The sequence below is a fragment of the Vipera ursinii genome (genome assembly GCF_947247035.1).
Source record: "Vipera ursinii genome assembly, chromosome: 6".
Lineage (NCBI taxonomy): Eukaryota > Metazoa > Chordata > Lepidosauria > Squamata > Viperidae > Vipera > Vipera ursinii.
Window position 1 is genome coordinate 3,767,129 of NC_139515.1, and position 19,949 is coordinate 3,787,077.

Sequence of the window (19,949 nt, forward strand, 5' to 3'; positions counted from 1 at the left end):
AGGGGCATTCAAGGGTACCCACCCTGATCTTTTCTGCAAATATGCATTAACACCCCAAATTTAAACATTCACCAACATCATGGCACACAAATGTATTTATTTTCTCCCAGTGTGTTAAAGAGAAGCTTGCTTTTTTTCTCCAGATAGAAAGATTTCTCTCGGAATCAGGAAAGAACACTAGAGGGCATTGAACATCTTCAGCATCCAAAAAAATTAATCTGTGTCCATCTATGAATTTCACTCACAAACACACCTGAGTGCTGAGTGAAGGATCAATTCAAGAACCCCAAACCGGACACTCGGAACAAGAGAGAGCAAGCCTCTTTTTGAACCAAGCTCAAATGCGTGATTTTGACTGGAAAGTTAAAAAAGAAAATGAAACACATTGTAGGGTTGATTGGACACATCTGTGTAGTTGAAGTTACGAACCAACTGAAAAATTGAGTGACCTATAACCATTTTTCATTTGCAACTGTTGCGGCATCCCTGTGGGTCACGCAATCAAAATTTGGACACTTGTCAGCTGACTTATTTGCGACAGCTGCAGTGTTCCAGTGTCGCGTGGTCCCCTTTGGCAACCTTCAAAGTCAAGGGGGAAGTCAGATTCACTTAACCCTGTTGCTAATTTAACAACTGCAGTGATTGACTTAACTAGGGCGAGACACGTCACAAAATGGGGCAAAAAAAATATCACTTAAAGGTGTATCGCTGAGCAACAGAAATTGTGGTTTCAACGGTGGTCGTACGTTTCTCACTCCTTTGTTTTAGGATGAATTTTCCTCCCCGGTAGACACCCATCCTGGTACTAACCAGATCTGCCCCTCGCTTAGTTTTTGTCAGTCATCCAACATCAGCTGGACAATTGTTCAGAAATTCGCATTTCTGGAAAGTTGAAAAGGTGAAAATTCCAGCCCTACCTCCACCCACCTTCCCTGCAATTAATCTACTTTGATAGCATCCTCAGTCTTTCATTTGTACAAAATGTCCCAACTTTATTGCTAATGTAACGAGATCCCTTTTCACTTGGGTCAAGTTCTGCACCTTTCGGCAAAGCCGATGACTGTTGGACTGCAGTTAGGCTTCGCTAAGCAAGGTAAAGCAGGGAGGCACATCCACCCAGACTTTTATTTTTCTCCGTAATTTCTGGCATTGCAAAATTGGGACTGTTGTAGAGCTTTTGATGAGGTTCGAGGGGGGGAATACTTCAGGTGGCAGATTGTGAGTAGAATTCCCCATTGATGGATCTTTTACAACTTTTGTACGTTGTATTTTATTGCCCTGTACACCGCCCCGAGTCCTTTGGGAGAAGGGCGGTATAGAAATTCAAAAAAAAAAAATATAATAATAATTTCCATGTTTCTAAAATAAAAGCATTTTTAAAAAAAACTAAAAAAATGGAAACGGGTTTATGGCAGGATATATTGACGTAAATATTGTTGAATGACTTACTAAGAGTCACCACTTCCTGCTTGGCAAGAGAATCATTAACCCCATGAAAGTCAGGAGTCTGCCTTAGAACTGAATAGGAGTCTTTCACGGCTGAATATCCTTAAGAAGTATTGGATCAGGATTCCCATCATCCCCGGTCAATCCAGCCAATTGTTATCATGACCTCAGACCAATAAATTATGCTCTCGGCATGTGGCAGAAGTTAACTCATTTGAACACTGTGCTTTTCTGCTTATATATGACACTCTCTGGATTCATCCACTCCTTTTAAAAAAGGAACATTATAGACTTTGCAGAAAATCGAAGCGGTGTCCATGTCACAGAAAGAATTCCCCAAGGATAATCTGTTGTCCAATTTTAGGAACTTTCCAATATGCAAACCAGTTTTTTTGCTGCACTCTCTCTTCTGTTCCTGCAGGTTAGGGGTCCAGTGAACAAGTGTTTAATCAAACTACATCAGGAGCTAATTTTGAAAGAGCACCATGCTTATAAGGAACACATTGTAGAAATAAACCTTGTTTTCATACTTATGCATTCATCTTTAAATTATGCCCATAAGAATCCTAACTGAACAGGCATACCTAAAAGCCCGTAATGCTATCCTCAAAAGGACACAACTGGACTGTGTGATTGTCAAAAAAAAAATTAAAAAATACAAAGCCAGCTAATTCATTTTAGTAGCAGTATTTGCTGCTTGTTTTCTCTTACGTGGATCTACATCTTTAAGCTGTAAAAGGCTCAGTTTGTTTGTTCATGCAGGGCTGTTCCCTTCAGGAAGTGCCAAAATGCCTTTTCAATTATTACATTTTCCACACGGCCTTTGAGAAATCAGATTAGATGGCAGAAAAGCAAAGCAGAACAATAGGTATTCCTGTCAGCTGTTTTGGTGGCAGGCTATCTCGAGAGCTTGTGTAACCTGTCTCAAAAGCTCTCTTTAATGAATAGCCAAGTATACATACACACACTTTTAATCGGTTTTATTGCACACAAAGGGAGAACACACGTCTTCATTTATTTAGTCCAAGCAAGCCTGTATTTAATTAACAGTGAGGAAACCCAGTTCCAAAGGACAAGTTTCTTGTGTTTTGAAGGAAGCAGAGAATGTTAGTGGCTCCATTTCTGTGTTTTAACAGATACGATGCCAAATCACTCACATTTTTTAAAGAAATTTTATTTTTATCTCCAGTTAAAATACAAAATAGAAAGGAAAAAAATCAACTACAAACAAAAAATCCAAAACACAAACAGTAATAAAAGCCTGCTTATAACATTAACATTAAACATAGAAATGTCCACCCTAGTTGAATGCTGAAAAATGTATCTTGTTACATCCTTCCCCCTTGCATTACAGCTCTACAAATATCTTATAAATTTATCTAATCCATTGTGTCTAATCAATGCTGTTAATGTTACCATCTCTCCCAGTTCAGTCAATTTTAAAATAGTCAGCATCCCCTTTTCCTTCCAATATTTAGCATAAACAATCCTAGCATCAGTCACCATGTAGGATGTATACGTATAATGTATGTTTTTACTTGTGTGCAATGTGCACTATGGACAGCACTTAGTTTCCTTGTGAGATACACAATGACAATACTGTATATTCTATATTCCAAAGAAATGTCAGGGGCCCCCCTTACCAGAAAAGGTAAAAAAAAGAATGCAGATTTGTTTTTACTATTGTTTTTTCACTATTGTTCAACCTGTATACCTACCTTATTCTGTACACCGCCCCGAGTCCCTCGGGAGAAGGGCGGTTTATAAAAACAAACAAACAAATAAATAAATAAATAAATATATAACCCCAAAAACCTATTTGTTCTGAAGCAGCAGATTAAGAAATGACAAATGCCTAGGAGTATGTGCCTGTCCTTAGTAGCGGTAGCATCTAGCCAATTTAGTAACTCTCAGGAGTTAAGCAGGGATGGGGCTGGTTACTATTCAGAGGGTGGACACTTCCACAGAATAGCGCAAATGCGGGTCAGATACAATAATTAAGAAAAAAAATCAAGACGAAGGTTATGGCAAGCCACTTAAATCTCGCTTCCAAGAAAATGACATGGCCACAAGTTCAATTCAGAGACTTTTTTTTTAGAATATAACTTTTAAGAATATAATTCATTCCAGGATTTTAATAACCATATACAGGTAGCTCTCAACTTACAACGGTTCGTAAACTGAGGAATACCTCTGAAGCCGGTTAAGTGAACCACAAACGGAGATTTACACTGAACTCCATCTGAAGAGACAGTTTGGGGCTTCCGTTTCTCTATTTCTGGTTCCAGTTCCCGTGAGGAGGCGGGAATTCTACCTTACACTGAAGGAAATTGATCTGGAGGAACGGACAGGAAAGCAGCAAGGTCTCACTGCCTACAGAGAGGTGGCAAAACAACAGAAGATCAAAGCAGCAGAATGACTGGCAACTCCCTCCGAGACTGCGGTAATACAAGCTTACATGTAGGGCTGCCTTCCACTTTTCAGATTTTCAGCTCCAAAGTAGCTACTTTCCCATCAAATGTTTTGAAACATGTAGGGCTGCCTGCCACTTTTCAGATTTTCAGCTCCAAAGTAGCTACTTTCCCATCCAATGTTTTAAAACCGAATTTTTACAACGTATATTCCAGCTTTCCAAATCAACGATGACGTAAACCAGGAAAGCCTAGCAGAATAGTATGTGCTGAACATGAGCCACTGTCTGGATTAAGATGAAGCCAAAGAATTAAGTAATCGGGTAGGAATTTAGACATCTTCACGGATAAGTGAAATAGCCTTTCCACCACTTGACAATGATGTCAGTAGGCTGGGAGCCTCAAAGTCCAGATGTTGACATTAACTAGCACTATAGCCATTTGTTTTGTGCTTTATAGGAAGGAAAATAATTGTCAGGGAGTAAATCAAAAACTCCCTATCAGAGGGCGATGAACCATGGTTCATTTGATGCATGATGAACATCAGGTAAAAAATAAAGAAAACCCGAAGCATATATTCTACTATAAAACTTTTAATTACAAGAAACTTATAAAAGCAAAGAAAGAATCATGACTACATGTCTATCTCACCAGACAGCACAAAGAAAAGAAAAAAGTAAACTTTGTGTCTGGACATGCGTACATCATAGTAGATCCAGACATGAAACCAAAACGTGGCTGGACATGTGACAATCACCTTGGTTACAATAAGAGTACAATATAGCTGGCAGAAAAACAGAGTGAGACGTGCTGAGCTGACAAAACAGAAAAAATGCAGTGACATCCCCTTCTTTTGTCAGTAAAGCAGAACTCAAATAAGACACAATTTCTTATGCAGATATTCATGCTGGGCTGCAGGAAGTGGCTTGTTCAGCATATCAGCAATCTGATCATGTGTAGGCACATACTGCAATTTTACAAAACCTTGTTTGACTACTTGTCTTATATTTTGATAGCGGATGTCAATGTGTCTAGACCTAGAACCTGTAAATCGTGTTTCAGATATGCAAACCACAGATTCATTGTCTTCCATCACAGTGATCGGTCGAATCGGCTGTGCCCAGATACCTGTGACTAAAGCATCAAACCACGTTAGAGAATTACATGGATCTGACACACAAGCATATTCAGCTTCAGTAGATGAACAAGAAACAAAATTCTGTTTACGCACATGCCAGTACACAGGACATCCATTTAAAAACATTATATAACCTGAAGTACTTTTACGTGATTTCTTATCGCTCACCCAATCAGAATCTGCATAACATAACTCTGCATAGTCAGTGTCGGTTCTAACAATAAATTCATGTTTTTAGTGTGTTTTAGGTATCTCAATAATTCTTTAACACATGTCCAATGAAACTGTTTTGCCTTGCCTACATGTCCTGATAGGAGATTAACACTAAGTGCAATGTCGGATCTAGTCCAACTACTAATATACAGCAGTGACCCAATGACTGAGCGATAGTGTTTCATCTTCGAACTCAGGACTTGGTTCATGTGCCAAGTTGTAAAAATTGGTTTGCATGGGTATACTCACTGTCTTAGCATCCTTCATGTTGCAGTGATACAATAGTTGTTCAATTTTATCTTCTTGTGTGAGACTAAACCCCTTCTGAGTTTTGACAACTTGAACACCCAAATAAGTAATATATCCTAAAGATTTTAATGTGAAAAACTTTTGTAAAGCTTAAGCAAAACTCTCACTCATCTGCTTATTTGGACCAATATAAACAATATCAACATAAACAAGAACTATCTCATACCTAGTATCAGATCTTTTAGTAAACACGCATTCGTCTGTTTCGGACTTGTCGGAAACCTGGAGGACCTTTCACATAGTTTCTTCATCTAGGTCAACATGTAGATAAGCCGTTTCAACATTGAACTGGAAAACCTCTAAACCAAGGATATTTGCAGTGGCTAAGGCGATTTTCACACTCTCAGTCCGCACTGTGGGTGAATAAATATTTGTATAGTCCTCAGGATAACGTTGAGAGAAACACTGCGCTACAAGTCTGGCCTTATACAACGACTCACCATTTGGCTTCTTTTTAATTCTGTAGACCCATCGAGTGCCAATAAGTTTGTTTGCTGGAGGGCTTGCAGGCGTAAACACTTTAAGTTTCTTTACTGTCCATTTTAGCCTGCATTGCCTCATACCATTTATCTTGCTCAGATTCAGGAAGATGTTTGATTTGTGTGAACTTATCAGGCGGAAGCGTAACATTAGAAATCAAAGGTAAAGGTGTATTCGCTACGTGCCACGAATACCGTTTTGGAGGGATCCCCTTTGTGGTCCTCTTGGAATGTCTCGGAACAACTGTTCATTCTTCTTCCATTTCGTCCTCGTCTTCATCATCGTCGCCAGCAGCAGCATCAGCAGCTTGCGAAGACGGAACAGTAGGTTGAGAAGAACTTGTGGAAGGAACATTCGCCTGTGAATCTTGATCATCAGGCTGTGTGGCATTAGCAGCATCATCTCTAGGAAAATAAACTCCAGGGTCGTTAGAATGAATCATGGACCAGTCAGCATCTTCCTCGAAAGTAGCGGATTGTGAAATCACTATTACATGAGAAGAGTTTATGTATTTGCTACGTTTTGAATTATCATCAATACCCATAAATCTCATCCTTTTTGCTGCAGGACCTCCTTTCTTTCTTTGAGCTAAAGGAATATTCACCATAGCGTATGAACCAAAAATATGGATATGCGAGAGATCAGGCTTGTGTCCATATAACATGAAATAAGGGGTCTGATTTATTACACTACGCCAAGTACTCCAAGCTCTTGATGCAGGTGGTCCTCTCAAATGTGGCTTGCATAAGTGCCTCTTCAGTTAAAATTCTGCATACATGATCCACTGTGCGTTGAGCAATGGGCACTTGATTAATCTTGGTAATAGCATCTTTACATTCATAGTTCAATGAGTTAATAATAATGCTGATCATTTGAAAGTCATCAATAGGATAGCCTTTTTCACCCAGTTCTTTTCTTATTCCTTTCATTTTAGTTAAGTGTTCCCCAATATGTTCACCAGGTTTTAATCTAGAACCATGGAACTCAGACAAAAGCAAATATGTAGACTCAATTGACGTAGGCCAATAACATGCTTCTAATCGAGTCCAAATTTGTTGAGCAGTTGCATCTTGTGAAAACGTAAGCTGCAATTCAGTGTCCATTGACATCAATAATGTTGTGCAGGCTTTATTATTCAAGTCCCATATATCAGGAGTCCATGGCTGGTTAGGATTAAATACGATGCAATGGGTACCTTCTCTGTGGAGCAAAAGTTCAACTTCACTGACCCATGCCCTGTAATTTTGTCCTGACCGCTTCAATTTCGAGTCGACAACCAGTGGCACAATAGAAGATGCCTGTTGAGGAACATGCATTTGAGGTACTGGCTGTGCAGGTTGTGCAATCCAGACTTGACCTGCAGGAGGCATCGGTGGCGCCTGTGCCAAGGCTTGTGGAAGATGCATTGGAACTGCCGCTGGTACCGGTGCTGGCTGTGGCTGCACTTGAGCCACAATTCCACCCTGGCCAGTGGGAGGCGCTGGCGCTTGAGCTGCTACGTTAAGTTGGCATGCAGTTAGCACTGGCCTTTGTATTTGAGAACTCAGTGGAGGCTGCACTTGGGCTGAAGGCTCCTGTGCTCCATCTGGGACAGGAACCTGGATAGTAGCAGTATTAATAGGAATTCTAGCACCATCAGGGGCTGGAGCTCCAGATGAATGGGTTGGCTTTTCTACAGATACGTCTCGAAGAGGTGTTGCAGCTTGAAGCAATGCTTGACGAAGAGACATCTGTGAAAATGCGTACTGCACTCTCTGTATTTGCCCCTGTAGTGCATATAGTAATTCATTTCTATCTTGTAAAACAGATTCACCAGCAGATGGTGTTATAACGTTAGATTCAGGCATCACTGTAGCCTTGTATGTCATTTGATCCTGCACAAGATCATGGGACTGTGACGCAGGTGCTTTCTGTTCCCCTTCGTCTGACACAACACCCACTTGTGGGAGTGGCTTTGGCTTGGAAGAAGGCAATATGGCAGAATCTGGGATTTGACAGCAGAGTCCCTCTTATGCTGCTTAATCAATGATGCATATGCTTTTGCCTGGTGCAGCTCCTGTTCAAATGCCTCAATTTGATCAAAATAACTTCGCACGGCCTTCTCATGCAGAGTTTGTTCAGGGCTAAGAGGAGAATAATGAATTTCATCTCTCCTGAGTGGACCTCTAGGTCTGGCACCGAGCCACTCAAATTCAGCATGGGCCCCTTGAGTGTGAACTCTTTCTTGGGCGGCTGCCTGAGAGCCTGTAAAAGCGGGAGACGATGTGACTGACCTTAAATCATCGACAGAGGCTGCAGCTTCTTCTCCAAGACATGTGGCAGAAGCAGGTAGTCCTCGACTTACGGCCACAACTGAGCCCAAAACGTCTTGTTGGTGAGACATTTTTGAAGTGAGTTTTCCCCATGTTACGACACAACAGTTGTTAAATGAATCATTGCAGTTAAGTTAGTAATACGGTCGTTAAGGGAAATCTGGCTTCCCGATTGACTTTGTCAGGTTACAAAAGGAGACAATGCAACCGTCATAAATACGAGCCAGTTGCCAAGTGTCCAAATTTTGATCACGTGACTGTAGGGTTGCTGCAACGGTCGTTAAATGGAAAAAAGGACATAAGTCCTATTTTTCAGGGTCTTTGTAACTTTGAACAGTCACTAAATGAACTGTTGTAAGTCGAGGACTGCCTATAAAGGGTATTATGCCAATGGAACATAAGCCAATACCAGAACATGCAACTTTCAAAACCTACAGGGAAGTCCTTGTCTTATGATGACAATCAGCCCAACATTTCCACTGCTGAGCGAGTTAGTTCTTAAGTGAGTTGTGCCTTATTTTATGACCTGTTCAGTAAATCACTGCAGTTAAGTAAATTGTGTGGCCGTTAAGCAAACCTGATTTCCTCCGTCGGTGGCAACAGTCATAAGTACAAGAACCGGTCCTAAGTCACTTTTTTCAGTCCCATTGTAACTTCCAAAAGTGACCAAATGAAGTTTTTAAATCAAGGACTACCTGTAATTTGCTTTCATGAAAACAGGAACTTTTAATTAACTTATTTCACACACAAAAAAGCATAATTTTTGAGTTATTTCCTTTGTGGCTTTCATTACCATTTATGTAAGTCTGGACTCTGACTGGCTCATTTACTTTAGAGCAATTTGTGTTTAAGGTCATACAAATATACATCCTTGCGAAACTGCTTTGAGCATAAACCGCTCTGCTTTTAGGCCCCAACTTGCTGGCAAAAATAAAAAAAAATAAAAATCTAACACAGCTCGTTTTGTCTTCCCCAGGGGACGCAAGGGTAACAGTGAGTAAAAGGTTGGTACCAAAGACATGTTTCTCTCTGGCCAGAATCTGTTACACGAAACAGGAAGAATTTCCCAATTACAGCTTGACAACAGCCATTCTTGTAACAGCTTGTTGCACACTTGTGCAGAATCTAAGCAAGATAGGAAGTTAGCAGGATATAGTCTTGCTGTTAGTATCACATACTTGCAGTCTTCACTTGCAAGGACTATTTAAAAACCCAGCTGCTCTGGCTTCCCCATCTGAAACCTTGCTTGTTTGTTGTCAGACTTGGTCACTATGGAGATACTTCTACCGCTTAAGTCACGGTGTTACTTCCCCCCCCTTTTCTTTTTTGCTGGGGATGATCAACTGGATTTAGCAAGGAGAAAAACTTTCTCTACTCCCGTGTACCAAACGTCTCAAATCTAACCATTTCTTCTTGTCCCATTTTAATCTAGAAAAAGGTAAAGGACTCCCTGTGGATTTTACTCCAGTAGTCGTTGCCAACTTTAGGGAGGGGGGGTTGCTCATCTCCATTTCAAGGCCATTTTGTGTGAAGACATTTCTGTGGTCACATAACTGGCACGTGGCACAGCGTTGTTACCTTCCCACCAAAATGGTACTTAATTAATCCACTTGCACTGGCATGATTTTGAACTGCTAGGTTGCAAGGAGCGAACCTGGGCTGCTGGGGCTTTCCAGCTGACAAACCCAGCGCCTTAACTGCTAAGCCACGAACCGCCTCTATTTTAATCTTAATCGCTAACAGTCTAGCAACCTTATCGAGGCCGACCGTGCCTCAAAAATACATCAATCTGGATCTACAGCTTGGAATATCCTGTGAATTAAAAGCGACAGTTCCCTAACTATTGAGGAATTAATGACTTCCCACAGAACTTAAGCAGAAGGCTGATCAGACGTAACACATTCAATGGCTGAAATCCTAAGGCAGGGGTAGGCAATCTTGGCTCTTTTAGGAGTCGTAGACTTCAACTCCCAGAATTCCTGAGCCGTTGGAAGTCCACGAGTCATAAAAAGAGCCAAGGTTGCCTACCCCTGTCCTAAGGAGTCATCCTATCTCATTTTCCTTTGAAATCTTACTAGTCTTTGGAATGCATCTCACAATGTAAGACTGGCATTTAATTTAAACAAAAAACAAAAAAACAAAGAGGCCCTACAGGTGAGGATCAGGCACGAATCCTGCCTGCCCCATGTTGCTGTTCCCCGGTTTCAAGGGTTACTCGGAAGCTTATTGAGAACTGCAAGTAGTCCTGACTTACAACCATTCCTTTAATGACACTTCAAAGTTAGAATAGCACTGAAAAAAAGTGATTTATGACCAGTTCTCTCATTTGCCACCCCTGCAGCCTCCCTACAATCAGGGGATCCAACTTCACCCGGATGTATTTCTGATAATTGCAACCTCCTGGGATCCTGGGGCTGTCACCTGCAACCTTCTGACCAGTGAAGAAGTCAATGGAGGAAGCCAGATTTGCACAATGCCAGCATGTTTATCACTTAACAGTAATGATTCTCCTAGCGACCATGGGGTGGGGAATGGTTGCATAATGGGGCATGACAATTCACTTAAAACTGCCTTGTTTAGCAATGAAACTTTGGGGATCACTTGTGTTCTTAAGTCAAAGTCTACTTATAGATAGGGGGCCTCATATAGTACAGGGACTGGGAAATGCTTTATTAGAAACAGAAAACCAAATCGAAAGCCTTCATTTGCATGACAAAATACACTTCTAAAACAGATGTGTCTGAAACATGATGCCCAGGGGGTGAAAATAAAATGTCATTTGTCTTATGTAATTACAGTAAGTGATACGTTCAAGACAAGCTATCAGAACCATGGCTGCTTCAGGTTGAGCTGTCGTGTCACACCTCCCTCTCCTTATCTAGGATGACCTATGTCTAAGACTGAAGGAAAAAATCATACAGAACAACAACAAAGTGACAGTCAAGAGAGAAGCATCTGAATTATATCCAGGGAAAAAAGCCGAGAGCTTCCCAGCTCTTTAGGAAAATTGGGGCGGGGGGGGGGGGGAATGGAAAAAAAAACTGATGCACCATGGGAAAACGAGCAAATATTTTATATAGCTGCAAACTGGCTGCAAAATTAATTTTTCCTTCAAGTTGTACCAGGGCAAAGCAGAATGAGTAGTATTCCGTCCCTCTGCATGCACTTGGAGCCTCTATAATGAAGAGCAGGAACCGGGGCTGTTCTGAAAGTGGCAAAACTAATCTGTCTCTTTTCCCAGTTTACTAGTTCCAGGCACAACATTCTCTGTCAAACATCACTTGTCACGTGAAGCATGTCAAACTCTGAATCCACAACAACTGCCAATAGAAGCAAAACTAGAAAAACCATAATAATGCCACTCCCACTAAGGTTAAATTAAAAACGAGTTTTTCTAAAAAAAAAAAAAAAACCACAGATGGGAAGGTTATGTATGACTTGCAAATTTTGGATTCTTTATGCAACCAGGAAGTCCTGCCCAATTTACCAGCAACTGGGAATAAATAGCAACTACAGCATCAGGCATCCATTATTTCTGCTCAAGCTAGTGCAAAAAGCTAAGCGCACTGAAGAGGTTACCTAGTTGGGTCATGAAACGTCTGCAAGAAAGCCACCAAGCTCAGAGAGCACCCTAAAAATATCATCCTTCATCGTGCCATTCCATGCGGCAGTTTTTAATACGTTTATGGCATTACACTTAACCAATTCTGATAGAAACACGCATACACAGGCATGCAATAATGGCCGGTACAATATTATAATGCCAATGATGCGTTAGCTGCGCTAGCTTCTCAAGGTATGTCCTTGGAAAATTCATAGAATTCAGGCTCAGTTTAAACTCAGACTTGAAGCCGGAGTATATGCTCCTTCCCCTAATTTGTAAAAGTGAAAAGGGCGTACTGAGGCTTAGGGTTAAAACACTGGCTTTGTAGCCTTCCTGATGGGGATAGGATTCAGAAGCTCGTACATGACCTCCTTGGGTTTCAGTAAATCCACAGAACTACCATGAATTTAGATAAGGCTGCTGCATGTCTTCTTTGACCAATAGCCAACATTTGGAAAGAATAAATACCCAGAATTATGCATGTAATACTGATCAATCAAATCTTCACATCTGTCAAATGAGAATGCCGAGATACGTCGCCAATTATTATTTTTTTTTAAAGAGAACTTTTAGACAACTTGAACTACGTTTCTGGATGCGTTTTGTTTTAATACCGTTTTCCGGGATCCTCTCTCTCTCCCCCCCTCCATTTTAAAACTGGTCCAAGAATGCTTTTCAGCATAAATCTGAATGCTACCAGTAGTAGACTAGGGATGAATGATTCTGTAGCCCAATGAAATGCCTTTTATAAATATTGCAGTGTTTTCTATTCACACATTTCTTCTGCAGTTGCTTGTGTGTGATCGCAGCTCTCTGCTCAGCGCTGTAGCTTTCCAAATTCTAGGCCGATGTTGCTGGTTGTATGTATCACGTGAAAGCTTCAGTGAATCATCTGATCCTGTTTTTTTTCCTGCCCAACAGCTGCTCCAAGTGAATGTAAGGAGCTGCAGTGCACCAGTTTTGAGAACCACTGTTCTTGTCAAAGCTCCAGACTATAAAGCAAACACTTTTTCCAATTACTTTGTAATTCACCAATTTTCAATTTCCCCCAAAGTATGGATCCCTACAAGGGATGAGTCTCATCTGCAACTGTAGAGTCCATTTCTAGAAAGAGCGAAAGCTGGACATTTTTCCACCATTTTTCTCAAGGTAGAGAATATTCTAGGTCCCTCCATTGTTTTAAACTACTGTTAAGGCAGAATCCCTGGAACCTGTTTTAGTCCCACGTTATAAATAGTCCAGAAGTATTCACAGCATCTGATAAATAAGAGTTCATTCAACACACACACACTTTTTTTTCTTATCACCAGTTTTAAGCCAGAAGACAATCATGCACAGCGACCTGTTTGTTGGCTGTTCCAACAATCAAGCTAACTCGGAGCCATGACTATAGGAAGGTACTGTGATTTCCTTTGGAGAGATTATGAAGAATTTTACTGATTCTGGAATGAAAATGTTCTGCTTAATCATGCAGTTGTATTTTAGTATTTATTGCCCTGTTCACCGCCCTGAGTCCTTTGGGAGAAGGGCGGTATACAAATTAAATTAAATTAATAAATAAGTTCCCAGGACGGTTCAACTGAAAGTAAATCCTCTGAAGCAGAAGCGTTGTGAACCCCAAATGAGTTGGGTGTCATTCAGAGCCCTATGTCTGAGACCCTGCAGAAATTGTGGAAATACCCTTGAAATATCCTTAACTGTGCTGCACGTTATTCCTTCCCTCCAAAGTCACTAATGTCATTATACACGCAAAACGGGTTTAAACCAAAAGTCTAACAAGTGAATTATGGTTATATATCTTTTGAGAATCGTAAACAGTTAATTCTGCACCTTATGGAACTAAGCCTAAATGTTTTAGCCAGCGTTTCACACAGGTATGTAGCACACTCAATGATGGCTTCCTTAATAATTAATTTCATCAGGTTAATTCTGCCTCTCCTCTCCATATTTACCTCTTGGCCTACTCCCAACAACCAGGTTTGGGCCTCTGTATTTATACCATTTTCTTCTAGCCTATATTCCAAAGTTCTCGTGGAATGGACTGCGACCTGCAAAATTTACACAATACTCCTTTTTTGTTAGCTTTCAAGGAGGCACTAGGCTTTTTATTGATTTTACCAGAGCCACAGAATCGGCATTTTAAAGTCAACACAGCGTTTCTGAAGAGTTCTACTAGACATTTCACCCAACTGCTAGGGATGAGGAACATCTGGTAAGAATCTCCATATAAACTTCTTGGGTGGCTCAGCTGCACCTGAAAATAAGCAGGCCTCCAAATCATACTATTGCCAGGGTCTACATAAAATACAAGTATGTGTAAGAAACAAACTGAACTTTACCAGACTTTTTAATAAGCTGGCTATAAAACTGCACTAGTAACTCTATTAGAAACACATGTAAGCTGAAGAGATGACTACTACAGGGTCAAACGTATTAGTAAAGTTATTATTGTACTATTGCACTTGACAATGCAGGCAAGGCCTAACTATAGCCAACAGTCCTTGCTTAAAGATCCTAGCTGGGAGCAGAATCTCCATTGCCAGGGGAAGCGATTGTTTGGAAAAACCCGATTGCACAACTTCGTGACGTTAGTCCTGCTTGTAAGTCGTTAAGCGAGGACCGCGTATTTCTCCTGCCCTGCTCCACTCACCTCTGCTTCAGCTGCCCCCTTCCTTTATCTACCCATCTCTGCCCTTTCAGCTGCCCTGAACTCCATTACCGGTAATCCTCAACATACAACCACAATTCAGTCCAAAATGTCTGCTGCTAAGCAAGACAGTTCGTTAAGTGAAGCGCTGCAGCTCTTAAGTCACCGGCACGGTTGTTAAGAGAAGCTGGCTTCCCCATTGACCTTGCCTGTCACGTCGCAAAAAGTGACCCTGGGGACACCGCAAACATCCTAAGTATGAGTCGGCTGCCAATCATCTGAATTTTGATCACGTGGCCGTGGGGATGCTGCACCTGCCGTTAACAGCGAAAAACAGTCATAAGTCACCTTTTTCAGTGCCGTTGTCAACTTTGAATGGTCACTAAAAGCACCGTCGTAAGTCAAGGACTACTTGTACCACTGCCTATCCCTGCTGTATCCTGCTGCTCCCCCCCAACTGACCTTTACCATCATCTTGCTTCCCCAATCAATAGCCACTCATAGAGGTAGGGGACAGCTGCATGCAGGCCAGCCAAAAGGGCAGGGATGGGGGCAAGATAGGCAGCTACTGCAAAGGTGTTATGAAGGGGCCAGGATCTCCCCTGGCTGGGCACACCTCAACAAAAAAACCTAACAAAAAAACCACGACACCACTTCTGGAAGCATAACATTGCCCATTGTAAAGGTAGTCCTTGGCTTACAACCACAATTGAGCTACAAATTTCCGTGGCCAAGCGAGACAGATGCTAAGTGAGTTTTGCCCCATTTTATGACCTTTTTTTCTTGCCAGTTGTTCAACGAATCGCTGTAGTTGTTAAGTGAGCGACAGGGCTCTGTTAAGTGAAGTTGGCCTGCAACCGTCGTAAAAACAAAACCAGCTGCCAAGCATCCAAATTTTGGGGAGGCTGCAGTGGGTTGTGTGAACAGCGTCTGTAGTAAGTCACCTTTTTCCAGTGGACGTGTAACTCTGAGCGGTCGCTAAAAGAATGGTTGCAAGTTGAGAACGAACTGTACCGATAATACTGCAGAATTGGGCCATAGCAGGTAAAAACCAAACTGGGCAATTAGGTATACATAAAAAGTTAGTTTTAGCAATACACAAGACTGCTATTCCTAAAAGTAGTCCTTACCACCTACACGGAACAAGTGCACTTCAGAAACTCTACTAGAGATTCCTAAGAATTAACAATGGCATTATATGTATCTATCCTGTATCTAACTATCAGACCAAAAAGCTCTCCTACACCAAAACAAACAGGTAGGTAGGTAGCTTTTCGCTTTAAATCTTCACGGGACTAAGACTGATTTCAAGAACCTTTTAAGGATAACTGCTTTAACACAATCACATAGCAAGCTTAGATCTAGTTAGTTTTGATGCTGTACTCAACGAGTCCATGAACTACATTTTGTAGTTTAACTCACACAGGAAACTGTCACTGTCATTGTTACTGAAGAGATCATAGAACAAAACAGATTTACTGTATATTTTTACAAATTGCAACAGGTCAGCTCAAGCTGTTGTGTATTTTGGGGTACAACGGTGAAAAATGATTTAACTAGATTGTTCTTCTCTCTTGGCTGACCAGGTTCTATTGACTATTTTTTCCATTAAAGATTATTAATTTTCCACAAACACAACAGCTTTATGGAAAGTCAATGCAATATAAATATTTTATTGATTAGCCATTAGGATACATCAGAGTATATTAATAAAAGCAACAGTAGTATTATGGCTGGTGATCAAATCTTGCCCAATATCAAACTATGCAAATTTTATAGGTTTAATTGTTAACATAGTTTACAGATCAAAACAATCAAAAATTGACAAGAAACTTATTTGCAAGGTTTAGTTTAAGGCAGCTCAACCATGCATTTTCCATATACCATAATAGAGTGGAATGAAAGTCCAGTTAACAAATGGCCATTCCAAAACTCTTCATAGTTTGTCGTTTATGTATCACCAATAATTAAAGCTAAGAACAAGATGGAGACTAACAGAATTTTAAGTAACCAGCTCTAGTCTTGGTCATAATGTGTATCCTATATTTCCATTTGCTTGATATTTTTTTAATGTTTTATATACCACTTAATTAGTTCACCAAAATGATAAAACGTTCCTGCAGTTACGGCTCATCTTTCCTTCAAAGTCTGCTAAAACGAGCATTGTACTCCAACCGTCAAATGCAACACACACCAGCTACTTCCGGTATTACCAAAAGCCTTGCTACTTTTTAAGAGCACCAAAGATTCCTTAAAAAAAAATAAAAACAAGTTAAAAGAACCGAAGACTTCTGTCTGTAAACAGGCAAGGCGGAAAAGCAAACCGACGAAACACGATTTTTTTTAAAAAAAAAAAAAGAAGAAAACCACTTCTCCACCCTATTCCACGCAACGCAGCGTTCAACTGCAAGGAATTTGCCTGCGGCCAAGAGCGACTTTTGGTCTCCTTGCAAATCCACCCGAGGCCTTTTTTTGCACGCTATACTTAGGATTTAGATGGGAGGGGGGGGGGGGGGAGAAAGCTACCGCCTTTCCTGCTTCCAAGTTCCCCAAGCTGCGGCGCGGCTTGTCTTTCGGTGCAACGAATCCATTAAAAACGGGAAGGAGACAGGACGGTTCCCCCCCCATCCCCGTTTTCCTAAAGCTAGAACAGCCGGCAAGAGGATCGGGAGAATGCAATTCCCAGCATTAAGGATTTTTTTTTTTAAAAAAAAAAAGGGGGGGGGGGGAGAGACACATCTTTGGCCTGCTTCTTCTTTGCAAAGGCCTCTTTTTTTCCCCCCAACGCAAACCGAACTGACTGCTCCTAAGGCCTTTCCAACAGCCAATGCGGGCTTCTGCACCCACCCCCCCCAAACACACCCGGGCCGAGGCTTCTCTCCAGCCGGGAACTCCCTTCCACCCGGGCGGGCTGTCACGAGGGCGCGCGCTCCTCCCGCCGCGCAAAAAGCACCAGAACCTTCCCTGAGAGGGGCGGGGGGGAAAGGGACGGCCGTTTCCTCGACGCGCAGCCGAGGTTGCCCGGCACGGCCGCGCGGGAAACCGGGGGGACGGGAAAGCCTCCGTCGCTCCACCGTCTCGAAAGAAAGCCGGCCAGCCCAGCCAAGGCCGCCGCCGCCGCCTTTTCCGGAGCGAGGTGGGGCGCAGCCAAGCCGTGGGAAGACTGCCACCGCCTGGTCACGTGACCTCCGGCCGACGTGCAGCGCCCTCGCCTCTCCAGGGAGTCGTCGCGCCATCTTGAATTGACGCAGTTACGGCTAAACCGCTCGAAAACAACCGCGCCGCCTTCTCCTCTCCTTCCCCCCCCCACATTTCGGTCTCTTCCCCCCCCCCGTGAAGGGAACAGCAGCGGGGAAATCAGAACCGCCCGCGGCCGACCCAAGTTCCTCCTCCTCGCTCCGCTTCCCCTCCTTGGGTGTCATGGCGGCCGTTTTCTCCCTTTGCACCAGCGGCCGCCGCCGCCACCCCCCGACCGTCCCCCTACCTCAGCCCTACCCAGCGGAGGCGTCTGCCCCTGCTGCAGGATGATGTCAGCGTCTGCCAATCGGGACGCGCCTCTCCGGGGCGTGCCCGACAGCTGGTTGGCTCCCGCTCCCCCCCAGGCTCCGCCTCCCTCCGACCCCTCCCCTCCGACTGAGGGTGCTCGCCGCGGTTCGCTGCGGAGAAAACGGCCCGGCGGGAGGGAGGAGAGGGGAGGAAAAAAAAGAGGCGGGAAGGGCAGGAGGGAGAAAGTGAAAAACGCCACACAAGACGCTCGTCAGCCGCCGCCATTTCGTGCTGCGAAAGACGCCGACCCCCCCCCACCCGCCGCCAGACGGGAGAAAAAAAACGAAAATAAAAATCGCCACAGCGGGACCAGACAACGGGAGGGGGGGGTGAGGGGAAAAATCCATACACTCACAAGACATTTAATCTCCCGCCCTTCTTTCACCCCCTCAGCGTACCCGGCGCCCCATTACAAGCCGCCGCCTCTGCGTCCCGCCGGGCAGCCAGCAAAGCCTCTCCCGCTGCTTCCTTCTCTTCCGACGGGGGTCCCGGGAAGCCCCGCTGCGGGGAAGCCAGCTACTCCAGCCCGCCCTTAAACTACTTCCCCCTCCTTCTCCTTCCTCCCCTCGGTTCTCCCGGCTCCATCAAGGCAGCGCCGGAGCCGCCAGCCCGGCTTTTATCTGGCGCCCCGAGTTTGCGCACTTGAAGGAGGCTCGCTCAGCCCCTGGTGGGCGTCGAGCGAAACCCCGGCCCGCCTCCCCTCCCTCTGGCCGCGCCGGGTTCCTTCCCCGCCGGCGCCGAGCCCGGCTCAACGGGCGCCTCGGAAGGGGCTGTTAGCGTCTCGTCAACCCTCGGAAAGGAAAAGGCCGGCGCGCCTTCCTCGGGGCCGACGTTGCCCCTGCCTCGGAGGGGAGAGAGCTCGCGGGACGGGCGCTGCGGAGGCGCCCTGGAAGGGCCAGCGCTCCCCGCCTCCCTCGACGCCTCCTCCACCGAGCCCCTCCGTCGCTTTGTGAACCGAATGAGGCCTCTTCCCCTCCCTCCGCCGGGCCCCGTCCTCCCTCCCACGCCGGCGGAGCGAGCTAAAGATAGCGCTGTTTCTCCCCCCCCCAACCCCGTCGAACGCAACCCAAACAAAGCGGCTCTTTTTCTTCCTCACAACACTCCCCCCTCCCTCCGCTTCCTCTCTCCCCCCTCCTCCATTTTCTCTCCAGAGTGGAGGGGGGGGAAAGGAAGCTCGCAATTCTCCTCAGCCCCGGCGGAGCCTTCGTTGCCCCCCCCCCGTTTCTTCCTCCTCCTCCTCCTCCTCCTCGTTTCCCCCGTCCTCCTCCAACGGACCCATCCCCGGCCCGGCCTTCCAAGGGCATCAGCTGCAGCCCACAAGCAAGATGGCGGCTGTTTGGCTTCGCCCTGGTAACCCTGCCCCTGCCGGGCGGGGTGGGTGAACCCGTGCGGCAGCGGGAGGAAGGGAGGGGGGAGAGGCGACGCCATTTTCCCAGAGAGAGAGAGAGAGAGAGGGAGAGAGAGGCAGTGACATCGGAAGGAGCGTAGGCGGCTGCGAGGAGGGAGACACGGCAGGCAGAGCGGCGGCGGCGGCGGCGGCGCGGGGGCAACCGAGGGGTGGTCCAGAGGTCCGAGGCGGCGGCGCTGCTTCTCAGCGGGCCCCTGTGCAGCCAAAGCCGAGCTAAGCCAAGCCAGCTCGCGGGATCGCTGCCCTCGACCCTCCTCCTCCTCTCCCCGCGCCTGCGGAAGCCTCCGTCCTGCTCGCTCACCCGCGGGGGGGACCTCCGCAGCGGGACGGTTGCATTGTGGCCAAGCCAGGCGCTCGGGTCGGGGTGCCGCCGCCGCCGCCGCCGCCGCTGCTGCTGCTGCCTGGCCGCTGATCATTCCAGGTGAGTCCGGGGCC

The 19,949-nt window shown here is 44.6% G+C and overlaps 1 protein-coding gene and 1 long non-coding RNA gene across 6 annotated transcripts in view; one reads left to right on the top strand and one right to left on the bottom strand.

Moving 5' to 3' along the window:
* Positions 1 to 2,599: 2,599 nt before the first annotated feature.
* LOC310642296 lies at positions 2,600 to 18,714 on the bottom strand. 3 transcript variants are annotated; one of them, XR_014492875.1, is made up of 4 exons: positions 18,505 to 18,714; positions 5,958 to 11,484; positions 5,684 to 5,870; positions 2,600 to 4,991 (listed from the first exon to the last, which is right to left on the bottom strand). It is a non-coding gene; the product is annotated as an uncharacterized lncRNA (long non-coding RNA). The 3 variants fall into 3 exon arrangements; XR_014492874.1 differs by having other exon boundaries at positions 5,684 to 8,241; XR_014492876.1 differs by having other exon boundaries at positions 5,684 to 11,484.
* An 818-nt stretch (positions 18,715 to 19,532) lies between these two features.
* KMT2E (lysine methyltransferase 2E (inactive)) overlaps positions 19,533 to 19,949 on the top strand; it is a 59,825-nt gene continuing 59,408 nt past the window's right edge. For 2 of the 3 annotated variants that reach the window (XM_083365651.1, XM_083365652.1), the window contains exon 1: positions 19,537 to 19,935. The gene's annotated coding sequence lies outside the window, so the exon portion shown is untranslated. Of the gene's footprint in view, positions 19,936 to 19,949 lie in introns of all 3 variants that reach the window. The other variant, XM_083365655.1, reaches the window with a different exon arrangement.